Genomic DNA, 18,115 nt, shown 5'->3' with positions numbered 1-18,115 from the left:
AAGAATTACAGAATTTTTACATAGCAATCTTCCCCTTAAAGCACCCCTAATTTTCAGGTGAAAGTATTCCGTTCAGTAAAGCTTAAGAGTATCCCAGCTGACAGTCTGTCTAAGGGCTGCTTTCAGCTGCAATTACAGAAACTGCCCAGAGGAAGGAAGATCCAATGAAGATGTGGTTTTTTTCTGGAGACCATTAGAAAAATACATCACTGCTATAGTGGCACAGCATTTGTCTGATAATATCTGTGCAGGAGTTAGGAAGGACTGGAATAATGATGTTTTCTGCAGCTTTTCAGAAAGAATGAAAAGTCAGCAGAGGCTTCACATCTATAACACATGATTTCCTTCACTCAGCACCCAAAAGGTTTTGGTTTGAACAATGGATTTTCATTTTTAAGCCACATACTCATTAGATACAATCTGATGACCTCTCCAACTTGATTCCCTCCAAATACAAAGGTTAAATGGCACATCAGCTTTTGCTCAGTGTCTTCTGTTTTTCACTCTCATAGTCTGGGAGATGCAGGGGAGAAGACCAGTAAATCCACATTAGTCAGGGTACTGTAGCATGAGAAGTAAGCCTTTGTTTAGTCAGCCATTACAAAAATTACTTCTGCTAAAATTATTGTCTATTATTTCTACTTTTTCCTTCCAGCGTGAAAGAAAATACTGTTGGATATTGACAGCTGTTGTTAAATATTGGAAGTAAAGGGAAACATTGTGACCCAGCATTGGGGAGGGGAGGGCTGCCATTCATTTGGATAGATATGTTTAATCATCAACTATATACTGCACTCTGACCTGTGCAACATCTGACTTCGGATGAGATAAAAGTTCTGGGAGTTATTACTGAAAGCAACAAATTGCATAAAGAAATATTCTCACCAAAAGAACACACTGCAAAGAAGAAAAAACACTAAATCAAGATCCAAGCATTCGTTTCTCATTGACATCACTGGGAACTGCATATACATGCATCCAGCACAAAATAATTTTGCTAATTAAAATAATTAAAGTTACTTCATTTTGCAGAAATTATGTTTCAGCTGCAATTCATGTGTTAATGTTCTGCATTATTTTAGCAAAATTGAAAAGCTGGGGTTTCAGTGCATTGCTAGCACTTATGCTTAGCTGGAAGTGTGCAAGTATAAGTTTGCTTGTCTCTAATCACTGTCCTTTGAGGTTTGCATTTTACCTGATCATTTCATTCACCGCAATAGAAAGAGGAAAACCAGCTTATTGCCACAAAAATTTGCTTGTAAAACAGCTCTGAGAAGCTTATTTATTTCCCTCAGAAAACACTCCTATAAAAGGCAAAAATCCCCCAGTAAAATTCACACTTCTGCCTTAAAGAAATAAACTACTTAAATGCTATTTTAAATTGCTCCCAAAGTAACACAAAGGAGGTATTCTGGTCATGTGGGTGTTGTGCAACCAGACAGCTATAGAAAAGATTTTCCAGTATTCAGAGAGAAAAGCAAGGAGCTGCATCTTCATAGAAGGCATGAGATTCCTGCCAGAGACCGCAGAGCTGCTTGCTTTTCTGTCTCAGGCGCAAAAGCACCTGCAATGGTCTTATCCAGGTGCCATGTGGCTGCTGTGTCATGGGAAAGAAAAATAATGACTATGAAGGTTTCCACTCAGGGTATCTTCTTAAACAAAGAGGTCCAGAGCAGCAAACCGCAAGTAACCTGCCTGATCCAGGTGATTTGTTGTTTGAAGTCTTTGTAACGGGGAATCAAGGAAAGCGCTTGCAACATCTGACCAGTGGTGTGATGGCTGCTACACAAACAAGTACAATAAACAAATGAAGGCTGCTGGAACAAGCGCTCAAGTGCAGGACATCACTGAGCACACAGCCTGGATGCTCCTCGTGGCACCCTCCCAGTGACAGCCCTGTCACCCACCTGTGGAGAGCAGGGGCTGAGGCTACCCTTGTCTCTGCAAGGGCACTGCTTGGTATGCAGGGTCCTGGTGCATGCAAACAAGCTGAGAAACCCTGACACTTTCCAGGGAGAAGACAGCAGAGTTTTGCCATGCCCCTGTTACTCTTCTCTAGTCTTGGTTGCATGGGGTGTTCTGTTTGGCAGGGTTTCTTTTTTTGCCATCCCAATATTTGGCACCTCTGTTGAAAGTATCACTCCCTTCCGAAGTATCTGAAGAGATTATTCCCATTTTAATATATCACTTTAATATGGTAATTTCTGGTTCAAATATAAATAGGCAATTCGGAAAAGCGTCACTGTGAGATCTTTGTGGGATCCATGATATTTTATTTTGCATAGGTCTAGCAATAACTCCTGCATCACAGGGACTGCCTTTAAGGGTGACAAGAGACTTCTTTTTAACTAGCAACTCTGTAACCAGCCCAGGCTAAGCATTATTCTTGGTCTTTTCCACCTCATATACCCAGAAGAAGATTCCACAGACCAGGCTGTCCTTGTGATCCCTGTGCAGCCTGCTCCTTTCAGTGTACATACACAGGTTTAACCAACTGAAACTTGGTAAACAGCTGTGCTGAAAATCAAACACATGGAATGAAACATGCTCACTTCATTTTAGTGTGTAATAATATATTATTATTATTTACTGAAACAATTTAAGTTGCTCATAATTTACAGATACTTATGACCCTCTTGCCCTGAAACCTATCTCATGATGTTTTTACCTGACTCCTTGATTCAGAGATGGAAAGGAGTTGTTGTTGCTCTGAAAGAAGTCCTCTGTAGTGCAAACAGGACTCAAAGACGGAACAGATTTTGTCAACAGTCCTATTTCTTCCAGTTAAGCCACATAATCTCCCTTATAGTCACCAGCTAGAACCCTATCTTTGTATGAACACAGACAAGATAACATTGTCATTGCTGTCTTTTATTTTACATATTTATTTTTTCAAAATTCAGTCTCTGTGAGTTCAGAGGTAAGATTTGACCTCTTTCTTTAGTTACTGCAAAAGAAACTTCTACATCAGTCCAGTTTACTGCCAAATATTGGAACCACTACAGGGAGGAGAGGGCAAGAATCACACATGAGCTATGACACACAATGAAAATCACAGGCTTTAAACATAGTCATGCTTTACATCTACAAATTCACCAACAGACTGAAATTACACTGCAGCCTTTACCAAAATTTTTCTTGAATTGTATTTCAATTCTTTAAAGCAGATGCTTGTGGAAATCCAGTGGCTTTGTTTACCAGTAATTTTCCCCTGCGCTTAGCTCTAGGAGTTTTAGTACTCTTAAGAACTGAAGCCACCCTTAGACTGCTTTTAATAAAGTAAATGTGTTACCATACTTCACTACCACCTCACACCGTTGAGCATTTACTAAGTGTAAATAACATGTCATGTGCAAGGCCAGGTAGCAAAGACATCAAGAAAATCTGTCACATCAGGGAGGACTGAAACAAGTAGCAAGCACAACTTGGGCCCGACCCCGATAAACTGAAAGCAACAAATAGAAAAAGATGTATGTCTTTCTTGCATTTTGTTTTGCACAGGAAACATACTGTAAACAAATTGTGAATACTAACTACATGTCAGTCACTTCACACTTAGCCATGTCCAGGATTACTTGACAGTTACCTGGGATGTAAAAGATAATTTCTGGGGAGTCAGCATATGTACTTATATAAAGGCACGTCCAGAACAGCAAAGCACACACAGAAGATGGTTCCTGCATGACCAAGTCAGCTTCCACCTTGTGGCAGAAACTTTCAGTCACTGAACAAACTTAATATAATTATTTGAATCTATTCAGCTTCATGTCTCTCAGTGGCATATGCATACTAGGAACTTAAAGGCTGGTATTTTTTCTGTGTCTGCTGTCTTGGAACATGGAAAAAAATCTTGAAAAAATTAGTCACATTGCCTATTTTTGCAAAGTTCATTCAAAAATCAGCAAGTATTTTTCAGTATGAGTCACTACCCACATCCCAGTTGCAATAATTAGGTTACACATTTTCATTAGAAACTCTGACTCCTGTTCCTACTCCTCAGAAGATGAGCAGAAGCCAGCTGTTGCAAGATTTATTAGAAACCCATGAAGTTTTCAAAGGCAACAGTGCATTGATTTTTGTTTGTTTGTTTGAAGACGCAATAAAATCCAAACAACTCACTAATCAAGCATGGGTTAATCAACCCAAGCTTTAGGTGACACCATGCAGTCAACTACAGCTGATGCAAGCAAACTGCAAAATAACAATGCTAACTCCTCTTCTGACTTCTAGGGAGCAAACTTTTGGCAAACCTTATAACTGAGTGCCGTTGCCCTTTTGCCTCTCAAAGCTAGGAAAATCAAAGTGGAAAATGGTACCTGGGGAGAAGCTGGTGTGCTCCCGTGGGTGCTGGCTGCCACTGGGCTCCCGCTGCCTGCCTGCCTGGGCAGCCCAGCACCTCCTTGGCCACGGCTGCCTGTGTTGGTCAATGTTTTACCAGGCTGTGAGCAGCCCGCTGTCCCACCCTCCCTGCAAACACCCCGTGGGGGAAGGCAGCACCGGGGCCTCGGAGCAGAGCCACTGCTGAAGATGTTGCCCCTCTTCTACTGCCCCATCCTCCACCAGGAAAACAAAGCACACAAAAAAAAGGAAACCTGTTAAGAGGGGGACATAGGGAAAGCATGCCACGAAGGGAAAGAAGAAAAGGTACATAAATGTTGTTATTAATAGATAATTTGTGGCAGGTAAGTCATGATAACCTTTCCCCGTATTGTTCTAAGGTTGTGTGCAAGCCTAGGCGTGCCTGGCTGAAAGCTGAGAGGGAACAACGCTTAATTTATGGGAGTACAGAAATTTCCAAATAAATCTTCAGCATAAGAGAGCAGTCATTCAAGTGACAGCTAAAACTTCAAAATGACAACAAAAGGACCTGAAACCACATAATAAAATAGTGCAAAGGGAGCCTGAACACGAAGGCAGGGGAAAGAAACAGCCGAGGCAATCTGCAACATTTTACCTTGAAGGTAGAGGCTCGGCTCCTCTGTCTCGGCTTCTCGGGAGTGCCTCGGAATTGAAGCTCTACCCGCGCTAACTGGAGTGTTCCCATTCCCAGCAAGTTAACAATTACAAGCAGAGTGCAGCCAAAATGGGCTGGCAACCAAGCATGGTGCTGAGAAGGTGCAGCTGCCACTCCCCGGGGGGAAGGGGACAGCTGCCGGATTGGGAAGCACCCAGAGGCTGGGACTCAGTGGCTGCACCCAGCCTGTGAGACCCTTCCCAGACCTGGTACACAGATGTGTGCTCATGGGGGAGCAACAGGAAAATCTAGGCTATGTTGTGTGCCCTGGTTTTGTGGTACTGACTTGTTTGTCACGGCCTTTTGGTCCTGGTTTGAGGAAGAGTGATTCATTTTGTCTAACCTAGGAAGCCTGACTTGAGCAGTATGTATTTTAATGCACGTGTTTAAGGAGAAAATCTGCATCACCAGCTGCTCTAGACAGTCAGATTAGCTACTAAAACCTGCCACATAGTGCAACAAGGAGCATGTCTGTATCACTCAGTGATGCTGGGCTGAGGGACACCAGTTGGTTGTAGGTTGAAGAGGCTTCCTCAGTCCGCTGGGCACACCGCATTGTACTCATGGGTAGCCAGCGGTACAGCTGTGTCCCGCTCACCAGCTGGCATGCACGTGTGACACTGTTTGTTGGTGCAGCAACGGGCTGTGGCTGGACTTGAGCAGATGCATCACCAAAAGCAGGAGTGCTTTCCCTGTGCCAGGACTCCTGAAGGACCTTCCTCAGAGCCCAGGGCCCAGGAGAAGCACGCAGGGGCTGATGCAAGGCCAGCCACTGCGGCAATGTGAGCCCTGTGGCTACAGACCACGGTGCATGCCCAGTGTGCCCAATGCATACGAGCCTGCTCAGCTCTCCAAGGTGCCACCATTTGCTGCGGATGCTTTCATGTGTGGTGTTCCCTCCTGCTAGTCTGCACTCACCTTCCGTTCCCTTTTGCCTGGAAAAGGAGAGGCAGAAGGGGAATTTCTCACAGAGTCACTATTTAAGGCCACCACAGCAGCAGCCTGTGACTCCCTGGTAGGACAGGCTGTTGGCCTGAGCAGAGAAGGCATATGGACTTCCCTACAGCTGCTAGACACAATCCTGCTGCTGTAGAACAACCTGCAAGACCTGACAACGTCTTTTGCGTAAGCCTTAGTAATTCCCAACCATCCACTGGTACTTCCTCTAGATAAAATGCTCTCACAGCTGCTCTACAGCATCTGCTGCCTAGCCTGTGAGGAAGAGCACTGTGATGAACACATAGGGAAAGGAGAGACCCATCTTCTTCTGCCAGACTCTCAGGCTTGCAGCAGGACATTTGCCACATGACATTAGTTCCTTGGTGCCTCACCAATCCCCCAGGTGTAAGTGGAACAATAACAACCTGCTGTTCCACAGAGCTGCTTGAAGTCTCAGCTGTGGCTGTCACCTCTAAGACCCCCAGGCAGAAAGACTGGTGTTATCTGAAAGAGCTTATCTGCACTTGAGACCCTGCTTAACCAGCTCCAGGGAGCAGGATCTGCTTGTAGCAGTCGTGTTCTACCTGATATGAAGAGCTGCTCCTAGAGAGGTGCAAGCAGGTGGGTGAGGGGGCGGTCCAGCCATGTTCCTCTCTCCTGCTTGGATGAGGACTCCACTTAAGACATCTCAGATCTTTCCAACAAAACCTGAGTGGAAGAGACCATGCTTCTGTGATAAGGTCTGCTTTTGGCTGCTTGGTGTTTCCTGGTTGCAGAAGCATTTCAGCAGAAGACTCTGGAGGAGTGCTGACCACTCATCTGAATCAGATCTAGATGCTTCATGTCATGACACTGCTGGTCTGGTCTTTGGCAAGGTTGGAAACTGAGGCTGCAGTGGTGAGATTTGGAAGTGGAAAAGCAGCACACTGGTGCTGGGGTTATGGAACCAGCTCAAATTTAGTTTGCCTGGCAGCATAGACGAGGTCACTGCCTGTTATGGGAAGGTTGTACAAATACTCACTTTTCCACAGTGCTAATACTTCTGCAAAGCATGTTAGCCCAATACAGGCCTAAAGAATCAAATTTTGTGCAGTATTGACCCACTGAGGCCAAAAGACCTCAGAGAAACTCAATTATCAGTCATAGCCGCCAGGTGTAGCTACCACAGAAAAATGATGGCTCTACTATGGTACATCTGGAGTTGTATCCTGTCACCCTAGACAAATAGAACAGTGGAAAATTTGATGGGTCCTCCCACTAAATCTGCCCTTGTAGATAAACTGATATAATGCAACAGAAACCAAACATTTTTTCACTGTTGCACAAGCAGTAAGAAGAAGAAAAAAAACCTTTCCCTACATACCTCTGTATAGCTACCATCTTGTGAAAACTCAGTCTTTCATTCACAGAAGCTTGCGCAACCTGTTCCCTAGTTTTCAGAGATTAACCTCTGAATGAAAATGACCCAGAACCAATGAGTTTTACCTTTCTTTGTAAGAAAGTGATAGAAGTAGCAACTTTTCTAGGGTGTTACATGCAAAACCAATTTGCAAACATGAACAAGTTGATCCAATTTGAAAACATGAACTGGATTAAGTACCGTTGTGAGGCATTTCCCTGAAGTGCTGACACCTTCAGCCTTTCAGCGGGCTGGGTAGGCTGAGACAAAGCAATTTCCCAAAGGTCACGCAGCAAGACAATGCTATGTCTGCAGTCAGCTCTGCAGGTATCATTGCCTCTGTTCCTGAAACGAGTGTGGTCAGCTTCTGGCCTACCCAAATTTTACACGCTTCTCCTTATTTTCTGGTCTCAGACATGAGGTTTTCACAGACGAGGGCTCAGAGAGAGGCAGATGCTTCTCAGGAGGCCAAGTCTCCCCCTGTGTCACTCAGTCCAAAGTTCCATGCACCACGCTTTCGCAGATAACCAGGGTGGGTTTCTGATTAACACACGGCTGACAGGAGGGACTCTGACCCAGGGAAACTTGGCGTTTCAGTCTCTTCTCGGTGCGCAACCTTGGTCACAGAGCACGGGTTTCAAGGGCAACGCAACACTTGGGTATTTACTCACTGCGAATGGAGGAGGTGCTGGGCTGTACAGCACACAGACCATGAAGTCAAACATTAATTTAATACAGACACCGTGTAACTTCAGACTGGCTTGGGAGCAAGTAAGTAAAAGATATGGATATTAAAAGTAAAAAAGCACCTAAAATTCACAGGCTTTTGGGCAAAGCACTTTCAGAGAAACGCTGATTTACTTACAAAGTGTTAACAGCTTTAATGACAAAACTAAAATGTGGAGATCAGGTAACAGAAGGGGAAACTTCTGTGAATCTTAAGTGGGGTTTAGTTCTGTTCCAGTTCTCTTTCAACAGATATATTTGTATTTCATCCTGCAGGGCAACATTCGTTTTGGAAAACAGTACAGGCAGATCCAGAGGGGCTACTGCAGAGGCTTTGAAATCTTCATGTTCTTTGCTGGGAACACACAGCACCTGACATGGTGCTGTCAGGAATATGTTCAGACCCATCCCTAAGCAGTGTGTCGAAACCACCTCCCCAGGAAACACTGGTACAGCACCAGTTGCTTCTGATGGGAGCTATGTCCCTTCCTCTGGAGCAGAAGGACTAGCAACTGCATGCTGCCAAAGAAACAGATAGGAGGGGAAAAATAATCGCTGTGAGCTGTAGAAGGTCTTTATTGCACAGGAAAATAGTGAAGTGTGGATTGAGGGGACTCTTCAGCAGTGGCCTGACGGTGGCACACATGAGGACACGTCTCCAGCTGTGGTTTGGCTGGGTGTCTGAGCTCTCAGAAATCATGGTTGGCCAGGCCAGCAAGGCAAGAGCTCCAGCCTTGCCATACCTACTCAGCCCTTCGGTCAATAATTTGGCATCTTGTGCTGAGCTTTCAGAGCAAAATGCCCTGTAGATCTTCACTTATCGCAGAATGAGTCCTCACCACTGGACAGACAGCGTACTCCTCCAGAGGGTAAGATGAGATAGCGAGGGTACTATTTACAAAATGCCTCTGCCAGCTGATCCCAGAGCTGTTTGGCTAGTGGTTTCACTGGGTAGAGTTTCAGTTATCATTATTCCCTTGGAGGGAACAGACTTTGCAAAATACACAAAATACATAAGCAAACTTGCTCATGAGTCACAGAGAAACTGAATGTTGATAAGAAAGTATTTGCAAGCAGTTTCTGTAGAGCTTTTTTGTTGAACACCTGACTAGCAAAGAATGGGCAACACCGATACAAAATCATATAATGCCAGGCTTGAAAACTTCCTTAAAAAAAGTATTTATTCCAAAAACAGAAGAGCAGGGCAATTTTATAAACCAGACCCTTTCCTAGGGAAGCTGACCTGGCAGCCGCTACCCCTCAGGCCATGCTCAAGCACTGCAAACACCAGCCCAGGGCACTGGGCTTCCCAGGCACCAAGCAACCTGCAGCAGCCAAGCAGGGTCCCCCAGGGGTCCCTTGCAGCAGGTGCTGTTTGTCACACAAATGTGCTGCCAGGTGCAAAGGACAGGTAAAAAACATACTGGAATGAAGTATTTATAGGTCTCTGTGACTGTTGCTTACAAAATGTAGAACTTTGAAAAATTAAACTCTAGTATCAGTATAGTGGTTTTACCAATTTCCTCCTTTAAAGGGTACTACTACGAAGAGGAACTTATTCCACCTACATTTCAGTCAAGACATTTTTAATTAATTGGTTACATACACTTATTATGCATATGAATTAATTATAAGCCACAGCTTGGTACGTTTATTTTTTTTCCCCGCTGTTCCTTTAAGGTAAGAATAACATTGTTTATTTTAGATTGGAGAGTACTTGAATCAACATCTACGGGGCCGTCTGCCTGTATCTATTTCTCTGTCTATTATCTACCTTTCTATGAAGACAACATTAGGCATTAAAATGCTTTGGGAGATCTGGCTGGGTATGTGGAGCTGTAAAATGTAGGAATTTCTAATTAAAGAGAACAGATGCATTGCTAAAAATGCCTTAATTCTACTTTCTTGGGCTTTAACATTGGAATTTAAATGAATTTATAGCCATTTTAGCAATGAGAAGCCTTCTTAGCACTGTCCTTAGCGCCTTATGTTAAATTGGGGCAAATATTTGCCATCAAATTCAGTGCCTAACATTTGATGACACAAAATAACTTCATCAGACTCTGCAAGCACAGCTAGTTTCTCTGAATGAACCCCAGGAGGTAAGTAATGTTTCTATTTTAAAAGAATGCTTAAGAAGATAATACATAGATTTTATAGCTAAATGGAAAAGCTGGGACTGAATCAGCTTTTCCAGCAGATACTGCCAAGCAGATGAATGAAATGTTTTTTGTTCTTGTTTGCTGTGCTCTGAATCTCAGAAGAGATATTGATACAGATCTCTGTGAGGCCAGATCCTGAGGAGTGCACTTAAATATTTGTAAGCTGTTATTTACAGCTTAAATACCTCCATGCAACCAAAAACATCCCTCAGCTTCAGTACTTTTACATGCCTTTTACAGCTCGTCCACCTGATCACCACATTCAAGGCACAAGAAACGGCATGTGTAGGTGAGTGGGATGAAGGGCTGACCCACACAGTGGACCTATTGCTTTGTGGTTTTCCTATCATGTACCCATAAGAGCAATCTGGTTGCCTCTCACTCCTCTCTTCTGGGGGAACCTCAAGGTGGAAGGAGGCTTCCTGAAACAGAAACAGCTTGAAGGGAAGATGGTACCTAGAAGCAGCAGTGTGGCTAAGACATAGCCGGAGCTAGATGGGCAACCACAAAAGTGCGAGGGAGATTGAAGATGCCTAGGATGAAGTCAGGAACTTGAAAATTGTCTGGAAGGAAGTTAATAGAGAATCACAGAGATTAACAGGTGTGGTTCAGGAGGAACAGGAGTAATGAACTACTTCCATGGCAGGTAATAGCTGGAGAGAAAGGAAGGTGGGGTAGAGCTGAAAGGCATCTTGTGTGTAGAAGAGATGAGAGGAAATCCCTAATTTCTCAAGGAAAAGAAAAAATAAGCTGAGACAACCCAGCTGGGGTGAGGTAAGGTGTTTTGGAGGACAGCTGATGAGACACTGTAATGCCTGTGAGAAGGGAGAAAATGAGGATTGAACTGGAAAGAGGAAGCAGTAAACACAGAATTTGCAAATGATGGCTCTAAAGAAATGAGTATGAGTCAGGTAAAATAATAGTGTACTGGAAGAACATAACCAAAAGGACAGCTAGTCCCTGGGTGAAGGAAGAATTGGTGGGTCATCTGCTTTAAACCCAGGAATTTGGCACCACTGTACTGGGTGCTGGAAGCCATACTGGCACAAAGTGGAAGAGATGGAGTCCGCCTAGAGAGAGAAGAGGGAAAGAGCCAAAGCTGACAATAGAACAGAGCCTGTCCACAGAAAAACAGGGAGTTTAGGGCCAAAATCACTTGTGTGGTGGAGCTGTTCCTGGGGCAGCTGGCAAGATGCAAACCATCCAAGAGGAACTGATGGGAAAACCAAAGTGGTCAGAGCTCAAAGGTTTAAAGGTCAGAAAAGAAACTGCCTATGGGGCAGCTGTGAGGCATCCTGTGACCAGGATAACTCATGAAGTGAGGCAGAGCAGCGAGGCTGAGAAGGCAGAAAGCTAACAGGTATGTGGGACATCGAACGGCAGCTGCTCTGCTGAAAAACAAGAGATGCCCAGGACAGCTGGAGAAGACCCTGAAGTGCAAAATCTGGGGAGGAAGACAATGGGGAGCAGCGTATCTGCAGATGGTTGACCAGGCGGATGACAGAGAGGCAGTGCTGGGCACAAGCTGAAGGGACCTGAGGACACAGCAGTCAGAGGCAGGTGCTGCCAAGGGGGACAGGCAGCTGCCGAGGTAGCAGGGAGGGCTGGGGGCGACAGGGCCAGCTACTACCAGGGACAAAGAAGGAGCAGGAACTGGAGGGGTTGCGGTTCAGAAAGAAAAATGAAACAATGGACCTTTTTCCTGTTTATGATACAAATACCCCCAAGCAGATTTTTGTACTTATTAAAAATCTTCACATAAAAGGAGCCTAGGAGAACCAGCAATACCCTCTCTACAGTAGCTACATCACATGTGCAAATAAAGTATGTTGCTAAACTTGTTCTTTTCCCTATGTAAGGACTAAACCCAGATATCTTTTACTCCTATGCACACACAACTAGTAACACTTCATGCTTGTAGAGTTCCCGTCTATTGTGTGAAAGCTGGAGAACTGAGTAATGCAATGTTCTGTACCAGAAAACTGAACATTTAGCCGGTGTATCCATTTCCCAGAGTATTTTATGGTATTTCTATTTTTTAGGTCTTCTGTTAATGCTCAAAGTGGATCTGTTTTTCCATGCAAAGGCATGATTTAAGAGAAAATCCGCAATGCTTACTCTGGCAAGCTCTTGATGCGTTTTCTGAGATCAGTGGCAAACTGATCTGCAATTTGCCTGTCCAGAGGCTTGCAGCATGGCTAGTGGGAAAATCCTGATGCAAACTTTGAAGTAATAAAATCCATCTGGCTCCTACACAGTTTTTAGAATTCAAAAACCTTTCACCATGTTCTGCAAAGTTCACATTGTAACCTTTCAGCTTAGGCAGACACTATTTTGAGAACTGACTGCCAGAACCCTGCTCTGCTCACTACTATGAAAGAAGGAGCTGCTGGATACATGTATTTCAGTGGAAAATAAAAGGCTGTCTATTAATAAGCACAGGCACAACTACTTGTGGTCAGCCAGGTCTCAGTCCGGCTTAGCTGTAGGCTACAATTCAGATTTGAGGCTTGGACTTGGTTTATGTTAAAACTGGAATTACACAGTCTGCTCTGACAAACCTTTGCACAAGATGGAGGAATTCTCAGGACCAGGTTGTTCTTGCAGGAATTCTGCTTAGAGCAAAACCTCTCTGAGGACAACAGTTGGCATTTGAGTTGAGCTGCATCTGTACTAGAGGAACAATCATGGAATGGTTTGGGTTGGAAGGGACATTTAAAGGTCATATAGTCCAAGCCCACTGCAATAAGAAGGGACATCTCCAAATAGGTCAGGTTGCTCAGAGCTCCATCCAAACTGAACCTGAACCCTTCTAATGATGGAGCATCCACAACTGGCTCTGGACAACCTGTTCCAGTGTCTCATCACCCTCATCACAGAGTATTCCTCCCTTATGTCCAATCTAAATCTACCTTCTTTCAGTTTAAAACTGTTGCCCCCTGTCCTATCGCTACAGGCCCTGCTAAAAAGTCTGTCCCCATCTTTCTCATAAGTCCCCTTTAAGCACTGAAAGGCCACAGTAAGGTCTCTCCAGGGCCTTCTCTTCTCCAGGCTGAACAGCTCCAACTCTCTCAGCGTCTCCTCATAGGAGAGCTGCTCCAGCCCTCTGATCACCCTTGTGGCCCTCCTCTGGACCCGCTCCAAGAGGTCCATGTCTTTCCTGTGCTGGGTGCCCCAGAGCTGGATGCAGTGCTCCTGGTGGGGTCTCACCAGAGCAGAGCAGAGGGGCAGAATCACCTCCCTCGACCTGCTGGCCACGCTTCTTTTGATGCAGCCCAGGATGCTTTCTGGGCTGTGAGCACACATTGCTGGCTCATCCAGCAATCATCATGGTCTAGATTTTCATCCACCAGCACCCCAAGTCCCTCTCCACAGGGCTGCCGTCAATCCCTTCACACCCCAGCCTGTATTGATACTAGGGGTTGTCCCAGCCAGGTGTAGAACGTTGCACTTGGCCTTGTTGAAACTCATGGGCTTCATATGGGCCCACTTCTCAAGCTTGTCAGAGTCCCCGTGAATGGAACCCTGTCCCTCAGCCATGTGTACCACACAACTCAGCTTGGAGTCATCTGCCGATTTGCTGAGGATGCACTCTGGCTTTGTGGATTCAAAATGGTCCCCTAACCAGTGAGGATTTAAACACCTGAAATTACTTCATTCGATTCAACACAGCTCCATTTATTCCATTAGATATTGAAGAGCACTGAAGTTCTGCCTGTGTTGTGCACTCCTAGTTGAGTCGTTTTTGTGGTGCTCCACATCAGTCATGGCCAGCTACATTTTTCAGTTACATTCTGAACCCAAACAAACCATTAGCACCCTGGCAATGTCACCAAGTGTGACAACGGTGTTGCAAACCTGAAAACAAGGTTTTTTTCATGATTGATTGTACTTTCCTTTCTCTTTTGCAACTTACCACCTGAATCTAAACCCAAACTTGACTGGTATTTTGAAATCACCCTGAAGTACTGTGCAGTGGTAGTATTTCATATTACAGTTAGGTACTTCTGGGCTTTTAAATGCTTTTAATGGTTTACACTTGCTTAGCCTTTTCCTTGAAGGAACCCCAGCTCACTTCTATTTTCACATAGTGTTTTCACTTCCTTCAATATACAGTCAACTCTGAAGGAGAACATTGAAATGATTTAAGTATAGAAATTTTTAAAAATACTTGGTTTCACTCAGGTTACTGTGACCATTTTGAGAGATAGAACACATTTATCTGATCTCAAGCATTAGCCAGCTACTTGTTAAAAATGTAGGGATGGCTACACTTGGGAAACTGAGCATCTTGGCCATTTCTAAGATTTTCTTCTTACTAAAGTACAGCACTGTCTCCAGCTGCAAGCACCATTCATCTTAGGAAAAATCAGAAAGCTCTCATCTATGTCATTATTAAAATAAAAAATGGATCTAGATCATGAATAGTGTTTCCATACCCTCACCCATTTCTTGGGTAGGCAGTAGGGACACATGACTGCTCAAAAGTGAAGCACTGTGAAGGATAAGAACAGGTCCAACACAACAAAGAACAATGTCTCTGCTGCAATTTGTCTGCAAATTGCCTGTTTGCCACTTACGTTTTCTTCACTAAAAATAATAAATTATCTCCTGCTAGTCTTGAGGTCTGTCTGAGCCAAGGAGAGAAGTGCTATTGCAGTGTCTTTTGTGGACCTACAGCACACAGCTGGTGAGAGCCTGCCCTGCCAGCCGGCACCACCTCTGGCCAGCCTTGCTCCTCTTGGCAAACTCATTTCTGGGTTGAGGCACTCTGCTGGGACTCTGCTGTCCTACCCCCACACCGGTGTTCACTTCCAGCGTGGGCAGGAGGATGCCAGGAGAGCAGCCGGAGGTGGGGAGCACCCCACCACCCCGGCCGGGCTGAGCTGTTACCCCAGCACATGTAGGGGAAAGGTGAGGTGTTTCTTCACGCCAGGCTTCTCCCAGGAACGAAGGCAGTGGCATGTTGGAACAACGTCACTCCTGGATACAAACAAGTGAGGGCAACTCAGCCAATCTAAACAAGCAAATAGAAGTGCAGGGGGAGGAAAAAATGCACCTTTTGGATTTGCTGCTATTCTTCACGTACACATAGGACACTTAGATGCTATTACAGTGGATGCAATGGTTCAGTTACCTATTGAATCCCAGTTACTGAGCCCGTTCCTAGTTCTTGGTTGATGCCGCTTTATTGACACATCAAATACAATTTCATTTGCTTGTGGTTAAGTAAATCACCAGTGTCAGTCAACATATTCTTGTAGTGCTATGGTGCTAGGCCTACAAAACACATGCACCAGGCAGAACAGCGGTGACTATAAGCCTGTGGGATCACACTGTGTATGCGCCTGAAACCCCCAGCTATGAACTGGTCTATGGACTGGGTGGCAGAGCCTGTAGTGGTCTTTTGCAAAAAATGGCACATAGATCAACACTTGCTGAGACTTCACTAGCAGGTAAGCCTACATTTTGGAAGTTAGCACCTTGCAGATTACATTCTTTGTTAAGGGACAGAAAAGGAAGTGGTAGCTTGCAGCTCCTTGACACACAGATCTTCCACCCATAACACTGTATGGCTGAGGGGGAGAAAATGAACAAAAGCTGGATTTAAACCCCCGGAGTTGTACCAAGGAATTACCACTGTCTAAATGAAGCTCCCTCCACCCCTGTGCTATTCACAATGTGGCTGGTTGTAAGGAGCGCTGCAAGCTTCTGGGCTTCTGCAGCCACCAGAGCTGCTGGTGGGTATTCTGAGGGAATTTATTTCTAGTGAGCAGTCTAACATGTCCTATGCCCTGGGTTAGCATCCCTTGAGTGCCGGATGGGATGTGCCAACACAGGGAACCCAGGTCTCTGTAGTCCTAGAGGCTCTGTTCCTTCCATACCATATGGAGGCGAGGGGGTTGTACTGCCCTAATTCTGCTAAAATCCCTCCCTTGCCATCTCCAGGCCATATGTGCAAGGAAGTAAAAAAAATAAATTATGTTCCAGAGAAGGTGAAAGGAATTATGCATGGCCTTGTTAAAAACTTACATCCCTGGGAAACAGATTTCTAGAAATTAAATTGTCTACTGATTTGATTCCAGTTGAATGAAGAAGGAAAATGGTGGGACTACAGCAGCTGCTCAAAAAGAGGTTTCAGCCCTTTCATACTATTGGTGACTTTGCCTTGTGACTAAGATGCTGAAGTCAAATGCCTGCATTTCTAACCTAAAGACAAATGATACAGTGCTCAGTCATGCAAATTAATGTATCAGTCAGAATTCACCGAGTTGTCTGGGATCTCAGATTACAATTTGAGACAACTTCTTTTAACCTAATGAGTCTGCACTCTTTGTTAAAGCAAATGAGCATAATTCTACTACAGTCAAGGTAACTGTACTATTCCTTATACTGTAATGTGTGTGTGTGTTCTTATAGCGTGCTTATCATGTGAGGGCTTCACAGCAGAGCTTTAGACAATGTGACTAACCTCAAGAACAAGTTGCCTCATCCCCTCTGAGACAAAACCTAAAAATGTTCTAGCAGTTAATACAACTTTAAAAACGCAGATACTCTTTCTAAAGCTTCTTGTAAAAACCTGTGTCCCAGATAGTACAGATATGTACAGAGCTCAAAAAAAAGTCCATATGAAAACATGCCCTAACTCCCTACAGCCACAGAAAGAAAACTCACAGCTTACGACAACATGTGTTTGTGCACAAATTTGACACAATTCTGATTATTTTGTGCATGTATGTGTGCAGAAAATCTTCAGTACTGCTTCTGTTGCTTTTTGAAAATTATTGTAAAAGTTTTTAAATTATTTATTATTTTTAAATATTTTAAAATGTTTATTTAAATAATTTAAAAATTATTTCCTAAGCAACAGGAATATCAGAGTGATTTTTCTCTTCTGTTTTCATAATATATATCGCTTGTACTGTGCCACATTGGCACTCAGATTATAAGCAGACAAAGCACAGTGGGCCAGAATCAGCTGGTCAGAGAGTCCCCTCCTCACAGCTTCAGATTGTCAGGCATGGAATTGAACTGATGTAATATGCTGTAACAAAGTGCTCATTATTGCCACGCTATAAAAGAGGGGGATAAACAATTATTATTTTTTTTTTGGGTGGTCTGAAGATAAGCAAGTTAAACTACTGAGTATAATGTTTCCTGATATATGTTCTCAAGCACAAGAGCAATACAAGTTTCACTGTATTGCTGTGATGGGTGTTTTACTTATTTAGAAAATAAAGGAAGAACTTGGTGTCACTTGTTAATCCAGAAACTTTGCAAAAAATATTTTAGTTTCATAAAAGAAACCACAGAGCTCAATTCTGAGTCTTCCTGTGCACAGAAAGAGGGACAAGAGGGGATAGAGGACACAGAGAAGAAGGTGCTCTCTGTTAAGTCAACCTTGTTGGGCTGGTTTAACAGGGTTAAAAATTCTTCCTAGCATCAATAACTGGAAGCGCTACAGCACATGTGGGCAGCATGGCTTCAAAGAGCTTAGCCTGCGTCTTAGTGGACCCCCAGCCAACCTACACCTCCATGCAATGTTCCTGCCACTGAGCCCTACTGTCTTGCTCTGCGTCCAGTACCTATAGCCACAGTATAGCTGAGGGAGGGAGGAACCTACTGCCCCACAGGTACTGTGGTACCACTGCTCCCTGCAGCGCTCTTTCCTCCAGCTCAGGCACAGATGGGAAGCCAGAGCACCTTGAACTCATCTACACATCAGAAAACCAGCACAAAATTTGTTCACCATCCAAACAAAAATATAAGAACAGTGTTATTACTTCAGATGTTTGGGACTCATGTAACCAGTAACCTGTCTGCAGCAGTGGCCACTGCTTGACCTCTACAGAACAGCAAGAGCAGGACGAACGC

General features: G+C 44.2%; 1 protein-coding gene across 7 annotated transcripts in view; it reads right to left on the bottom strand.

The window, feature by feature from the left end:
• The window catches only part of RBM47 (RNA binding motif protein 47), an 82,076-nt gene that overhangs the window by 40,116 nt on the left and 23,845 nt on the right, over positions 1-18,115 (bottom strand). Inside the window, exon 1 of one of the 7 annotated variants that reach the window (XM_037384370.1) lies at positions 4,955-5,045. The exons of 5 other annotated variants lie outside the window; for them this stretch is intronic. The gene's annotated coding sequence lies outside the window, so the exon portion shown is untranslated. Of the gene's footprint in view, positions 1-4,316; positions 4,419-4,954; positions 5,046-18,115 lie in introns of those variants that run through there. One more of the 7 variants, XM_037384360.1, reaches the window with a different exon arrangement.

The sequence above is a fragment of the Falco rusticolus genome, chromosome 1 (genome assembly GCF_015220075.1).
Source record: "Falco rusticolus isolate bFalRus1 chromosome 1, bFalRus1.pri, whole genome shotgun sequence".
Lineage (NCBI taxonomy): Eukaryota > Metazoa > Chordata > Aves > Falconiformes > Falconidae > Falco > Falco rusticolus.
The sequence above is the reverse complement of the archived record's forward strand: the minus strand, read 5'-3'. Positions and strand labels throughout refer to the sequence as shown.